Genomic DNA, 7174 nt, shown 5'->3' on the forward strand with positions numbered 1-7174 from the left:
TACTCATCAACTTTTACGGGTAACGAATTTCATTCGTTCCAATAAATCTGAAGGTTACTCCACTGGTGTAGCACTTCTTGACATAGAAAAAGCCTTCGATAGTGTTTGGCACGAAGGCTTGATCGTAAAATTGAAACATTTTAATTTCCCACTATATATTATTAAAATTATTCAAAACTATTTATCGGATCGAACACTTCAGGTAAACTATCAAAATTCCAAGTCAGATAGATTACCTGTAAGAGCTGGTGTTCCACAAGGCAGCATACTGGGACCAATCTTATACAATATTTTTACCTCCGACTTACCTGATTTGCCACAGGGATGTCAAAAATCGTTATTTGCAGATGACACAGGTATCTCAGCCAAGGGGCGAAGTTTGCGTGTCATTTGTAGTAGATTGCAAAAAAGTTTAGATATTTTTTCTTCTTATTTGCAAAAATGGAAAAATTCTCCAAATGCTTCCAAAACTCAACTTATCATATTCCCACATAAACCAAGAGCTCTTTATTTAAAACCCTCAAGTAGACATGTTGTCACTATGAGGGGAACTCCAATAAATTGGTCGAAAGAAGTTAAGTATCTAGGGCTCTTACTAGATAAAAACTTAACTTTTAAAAACCACATAGAAAGTATTCAAACTAAGTGCAATAAATACATTAAGTGTTTATACCCACTTATTAATAGAAAATCAAAACTTTGTCGCAAAAACAAATTTTTGATTTATAAACTAATTTTCAGACCGGCCATGTTGTACGCTGTCTCAATATGGTCGAGCTGTTGCAATACCAGAAAGAAGCAACTTCAGAGGATTCAAAATAAAATTTTGAAAATGATTCTGAAGTTGCCTCCCTGGTATAGCACTAATGAGTTGCATCAAATTTCTAATACTGAAACATTGGAACAGATGTCAACTAAAATCATTGCAAACTTTCGTCAAAAATCGTTGCAATCTTCTATTGCTACGATTAGTTCTTTGTATAATTAGTTCAAGTTAGGTTAGGGTTAGGATAAGTTGAAAAAATGTATTTCTGACACGCAGGTGAAAAATAAAGCCTGCAAAAAATCTTAACTGCTACAGCAAATGAAATGTAATATGTTATTAATTAGTATTGATAATAGCTTAAATTTATTTCACCAAATTAGGATGATAGTGTGTTATAATACACAGAACACCTAGATTAAGTTGAAGAATGTAAAAACTGATTGAGATACTAATAAAGATCATTAAAAAAAAAGTTGTGTCTGAATAAACAGACAGATGAAATTCAACATTACACAGATTCCGCCTTTTTACACAGTCCTTTACGAAGCGTGTACTATGTATTATGTTTCGGTTGTTCTTTTTGTTCGTTTCATACTACGAGGAACTTTTAGTAAATGTAGATATACAATGCCTTGAGAAATGGAGAAATGTGTCTGTGCAATTAAATTTCCATGTTATCCAATATCCACTTAATATGATATGCCACCGATACCGACACTCCCACATATTTGCTTACCACACTACACTTCCGAACTCCTCCAGAGATCACTCCAAAAAGTACCATTCGAAACCTCTCCCCGTAGGGTACAGCCCGTTGCATGGGTCCTCCCGAGTCACCTCTACAATGTGTTTCCCCTTTGGAGCCGCGTGCGCAAATCATTTGCTCCTCCTTACAGTAATACGGCCGGTCCTCCAAAGTCTGCAGAGTGGCATGCCTCAGTACATCCGGAAGCCTTCCATTCTCCGTATAACCCCAGCCGGATGCAATCAGCTCAGAGGGTTTCATCATCAACCACTGAGGCGTTACGGGCAGGCAGATGGGATAGATTCGATCCATAATGATCTCTGCCGTTTCGTTCAACCTAACCAAGGCTAAGTCGTACTGTCCTGTCTTATTCACAAACTTTTCATGCGCGGTCCACTTTTCGATCTCATATTCAATGTACTCAGCGCAATAATCTTCTACGCAGTCTTTTTCTTGGCTCAGGTCATGTTCGCCAAGTCGAACAGAAGTCGGCTTAATTTCTTGTGTAAAACAATGCGCAGCCGTCAGAACGTACCGTGCGTGGATCAACGAACCGCTGCAGACCGTCGTTTAATCCATGGAAATTCCCCGAGGTCAGCTTCTTCGCCGGCAAGCACTCGATGCGGCGTCCCAATAGGGCCACAATTATCCGGGTGTACCTTCCAGGTCTTTGCGTATCTGATCAAACCGTAAGGATTTTCCGGATGTGCACAACAAAAGGATGTGCTGTCGGAGGCATCCGAAGGGCATTTGTAAGCGTCTGGAAGAGATTCGTACTTATAGTTTGCATTCTTATCTAGAAAGAGGGCACCAAATCTATCGCACTGGCGCATTGGTACGCAACGGCCGGACACATCTGCTCGCCTGCAGCTAGGAAATGCTGTAAGAAAAAGAAATTGATTATTGCAAATAAATATCCTGACGACGTGAATATTCAGTAAGCGACTTATCGTAATCAGACTTACCATTTTCCAAGGATTTAGCTTGTCTCGTTGAATGATTCAACGCAATAGGCTTCTGCAAATGTCCTGGACAGCAGTAGAATTTCTGAAATAATGATTTTTTTATCAGTTAATCACTGACGGTGTAATCCAGTCTAGTTGGAAATCGAAGTTTTCGACTATCGAAAATGTTATCTCACTTGCTACGTCTAAACACCTAGTTCTTCTTCTGTTTCTTCTACGCACAAAACAGAGTATTAAGGTGCCTTTTTTATTATTATTATTTTATTTGTTAAATGTGAACACGTATGATCAGAAAGAATAGAATCAACCAGTGTCGCTATCGTTTACTATCGAATATGATGAAAATTGGTGTGTCCGATTACATATCTTTCGCAAGACATACCGTTTGCTCATCTTCGAAGCACAAATTTGACGGGTGCCTTGTAACGGGTCGGGTATTTTGTGGAAAAGGGATGATTACTAACTTCACTTAAGCGCCAGGTAGATTGATCTACCGTGAAGAAAGCGCGAACTTCTGAAAGACCCGTCCCGGCTTTGAGACGTCAGGGCGAGTTCATTCAACTCCAACTAGCGGCAAAGTGGTAGCGAATCCTTAACGAATGGCCAAATTAACTTACCATAAAAAAAACCAATCATTCGAATTCGCGTTCAAATTCCAATCACGGAGAGAAATCGATGTAGTTTGGAACAAATAAAATCTTGGTTGTTTTTCAAACTAATAAAATGGTTGTTCAAAAATAGTATTTTATAATTTCAAAGTCACATTTTTTGTTGTAAGTGAATATGTCACTTGGTTGTTCCTACCTAAGGACATTATTAGGAAACAACCTTGTTTTTGGTTGTTATCAACTACGTTATTTATTGTTCTTAACAATCATATAGTTTTTTTTTACCAAAAGTTAGGTTGATTAAAATCGATGTGGAGCTGAATATTCAACCTAATATATTAGGTTGATTAAGCCAAGCGGACATGCTACCAAACAAATATTTTGCTTGTAGCGAAAGAAACAAGAATTACGTTATCATCAAACTAAATTATTAGGTTATTATTTGCTTTGTTGATTTGTTTACCATTTCTGCCTATTGATTTTTGCGTGGCGCAGTAGTTTATCTTTGAGAAAAGCTGCGAAGTATTTATTCATAATTTAAATTATTCCCGAATAATTAACGGATTATCCTGAAACATCAGGTGAGTGAAAATAAAATCTGTAATTAATAATAAAATAAGCTCTTATATTACATTTTTAGTTTACAATACAATCGGAGTTCTTAAATTCATCCCAGATTCATTTCCCGGAACTGGTAAGATTAATGAAAAACTTTACATTTTCGAAACCGGTGCAGTTATTAATCGTTTACAGAAGCGCTCTGCGACAGATCATAAAAAGGACTATGGAAACTCTGACAATACGGATGGTTCCGGCTCTGCCCCAGGTGTGGATTGAAATTTGTCCGGGACTGACCTGAAAATGACCAGAACGGTCAATTTCCGCAGAAGTGATGCCTTCTGCGGATAAGTCAAGTTCAAAGTAATACGATCGTAATATATGTACCTCAATCCGTTTAATGATCAATAAATAACAGATAAACTTATTTTTATGATTAAAATTTTATAAACTAATTTATTTTGAAAAAAAAATAAGAAGAATAAGAAGGTGGAATAGCCGGTTGCTTTTTTCAAACTAGTATTTTTGTAACAAGAAACCAGTTTTTGGTTGCTCCAATATAATCTGATTTGGTTGTTTCAACCTAAAATCCAGATTCATTGCACAGCTGTCAAAAGAAAGAATTAAAAAATTGGTTGTTTTTAACTAATGCTTTGTTGAGCTTAACTGCCCTCGCCCGAAAATTTTAACCACGTTCTTTAGTTTGCTGTAACCAAGGCGAATGCTTCAGTCAAACTAATATTTTGTTTGTGCAAATTTCAATCTGAAATACTGGTTAAAATTACCTAAGATTTGGTTGTATTTACTAATGTTTTTTCTCCGTGATTGAGGTCTCTTTCTAATCTCCCACGTGTCGATACTACCTACGTGCCTTACATCCAATATTTGGCAGAATTCACTTTCAGTTTTTTACATCGATTTAATTCTTTACCGTAGGGTTAGTAGGGGTAACAGGGATGGAATATAGTCGGATAGATCTAACCTGTGCACTGTTGCTTATCCGGTAGGCATTTCACGCGTCCGTGAATGCAGTTTAATCGGAGAGTCCGGCAAACCTTTCTCGTCGGGTGGTCCTTCCGTCGTCACCACCGACGGTTGCGATCTCGGCTATGTTGCGTAGCGCCGAGTTGAGTTATGTTCCCGCTACACTTATGGACGTGACCGACGTTATCTGGATGGGCCAAACGTTTCCCACGATAGCTGCCTCACTCGGCCGTTTGAAGGCGTGCCGTAACCGCGTTATCCGTACGCGGCGAAACGTTATTCGGGTAGCTGCCGCACTCGACCGTTTGGTGGCGTGGTGGTCGTTTCCCTCGGCGAACGTGACCGGCGTTAGCCGGCGGTGCGAAACGTTTCCCAGTAGCTGCCGCACTCGATCGCTTGATGGCGTTGTGGTCGTGGTGGGGTACGTACGTTGGTGGTAGCGAGTGACATAAACTCCGACGAGGTCAACTCGTCGGCGTCGGGGACTGGATGGTAACCGAAAGGGGATTCGGTCCAATTTACTCACCGTCCAGATGACGACCCTAGGGGTGCACCCTTTTTGAAGGGTTAATCCTTCAAAAAAAATATCTTCGTGTTAACTTTGCCATACAGAGAATTTTTCTTCCATGTGGTTTACCTTTCACAGCAGTTATCTACGCTCGCTGTGAAATTTCCGCGCGTTCACTTTTCTTTACGACTTGGGTGGCAAACTGTAACAAACTGGTCTTAATTCTCTGTGATCTAATAAGTATTCAAGTACTAACCACCATACAAGCAATATTTGGTCCACAATCTTACACTTCCTTCCTTTCTTCAACTTTACACTACCTCGTGATTCAATTTGCCTACGCTCTCCTATAGTTGTTATCGCTAGCGTGGTCAATCTTCAAAAGCGCTAAATTGGACTCGTATCACATTGAAGGACCTACATCGCACCGAAGCTTGTTCGTTATCGTATTCGGATCCCTATTATATCCACTCGGGTTAGTTTATCCGGTGGTATAATCTCTACCTGCCGTCTTTGTCAAATTTGGCTCGTCTGATATATCTTGGCTAGTAAGGGCCCAGAGACACGGAACGATTGTTGCCTAGGTGAAATCAATAATGATAATAGGGTTGGGTATCGGGTTTTATTTTTTTACTTTAACTCTGTTACATTACTCCCCACTAACGGTAAAAAAAAATGGAGTGAAACGTATTTTTTTTAATGTAATATAAGGTTTCAAGGTAGATGGTTTTAAATGAATGACTTTATGTTGTATATAGTGTAGAACTAAACCAAAACAAACATAGTTAATTGCCTAGATCCTTCTAACTTGTTTATTTACCCTTTCTGAATTTTGTCCAGGAAAAAACAATTGATTCGAATGACCTGTAGCTTCCAAAAAGTAATTTGGACAAACCGGGTCCTTGTGACCAACTAAAACATACTTCATTCCTCGGTATCTCAGATTCTCATCCGAATAAATACATTATAATTACTATGATGACCTTCCAAAACAATGAAAAAAAAACGGGCCATTGTGACCAAATCTACGCATACTTCATTTCTCCTTATGATTCGGGTTACCACCCAAATGAATACAATATAATTACTCCATTGGTTCTGATCAACCTTGACTGTGGACTTCCCAAAAGAAATTTGGAAAAAATCGTATACTCTAATTCTTCGTCTATTTCGGGTTACCACCCGAGAAAATGCAGTATAATTCCTCCATCTTCCTATTATATTGTTATAACAAGAATTGGACCAGTAGCCTGAGCGTAAAACTTGGACTACTCCCTTTTTTTTGGAAGTCCAAGACGGGAAAAGTCACTTTCCAATCACTTCGAAAAACTATTCACTGAAACTTCTGAACCATTTCAACTATTCTATGACGGACGACTACTAAACGCACCCATTCATTAGGTCAACCGGGTCAACCAACGATGGAACGATGTTTTGACATTTCCCATAAAAGAACTAACTGAAAAGAAGACATTGTTACGATTGCTGTTTGGTGTGTTTGAGATTTATGAGGCCTAGAATTGATGCTGAACATTATTGGTAAACTTTCTACTGAGTCGTCTTTTGTATCGGATATTTGCGATTGGATTACACTAAACTATTGCGAAATGTGATTTCTGGAAGGTGTGAATGAATACTCTTGCTATGTAACTTTCATGAATGGAGTTGCTTCAATTTGGATTTCTAGATTACGTGAGAATGACCCGACGTAAACAAACATCGGCTGCTGCGTCATATTCGCGTATTGAGCAAAGTTCATAGTTTAGATCATAGACAAACTATCTATTTGATATTTAGGGTGGGGCGGGGCAAGATGGGTCACGGGGCAAGATGGGTCAGTGCCATTTTCGGGCGCATTACTCATGTTTTGATTATGTTTATAATTTTGTTAGATGACCAGCATGAATATACAAAAGATTGGGGCATTGATTGAAAAATTATTCACTCTCATTGGAAATAAAAAATAAAATGGTTTTTAGCCATTTTTCTTATGCGATACATCCCATATAATGTCCATATAAACGGCCGCGGGGCAAGATG

At 38.7% G+C, this 7174-nt stretch overlaps 1 long non-coding RNA gene across 1 annotated transcript; it reads right to left on the reverse strand.

Moving 5' to 3' along the window:
- Positions 1-3125: 3125 nt before the first annotated feature.
- Positions 3126-6924, reverse strand: LOC109432305 (uncharacterized). The gene is made up of 3 exons (XR_002135401.3): positions 5391-6924; positions 5264-5336; positions 3126-5199 (listed from the first exon to the last, which is right to left on the reverse strand). It is a non-coding gene; the product is annotated as an uncharacterized LOC109432305 (long non-coding RNA).
- Between the last annotated feature and the right edge of the window lie 250 nt (positions 6925-7174).

Source organism: Aedes albopictus, chromosome 1 (genome assembly GCF_035046485.1).
Source record: "Aedes albopictus strain Foshan chromosome 1, AalbF5, whole genome shotgun sequence".
Classification (NCBI taxonomy): domain Eukaryota; kingdom Metazoa; phylum Arthropoda; class Insecta; order Diptera; family Culicidae; genus Aedes; species Aedes albopictus.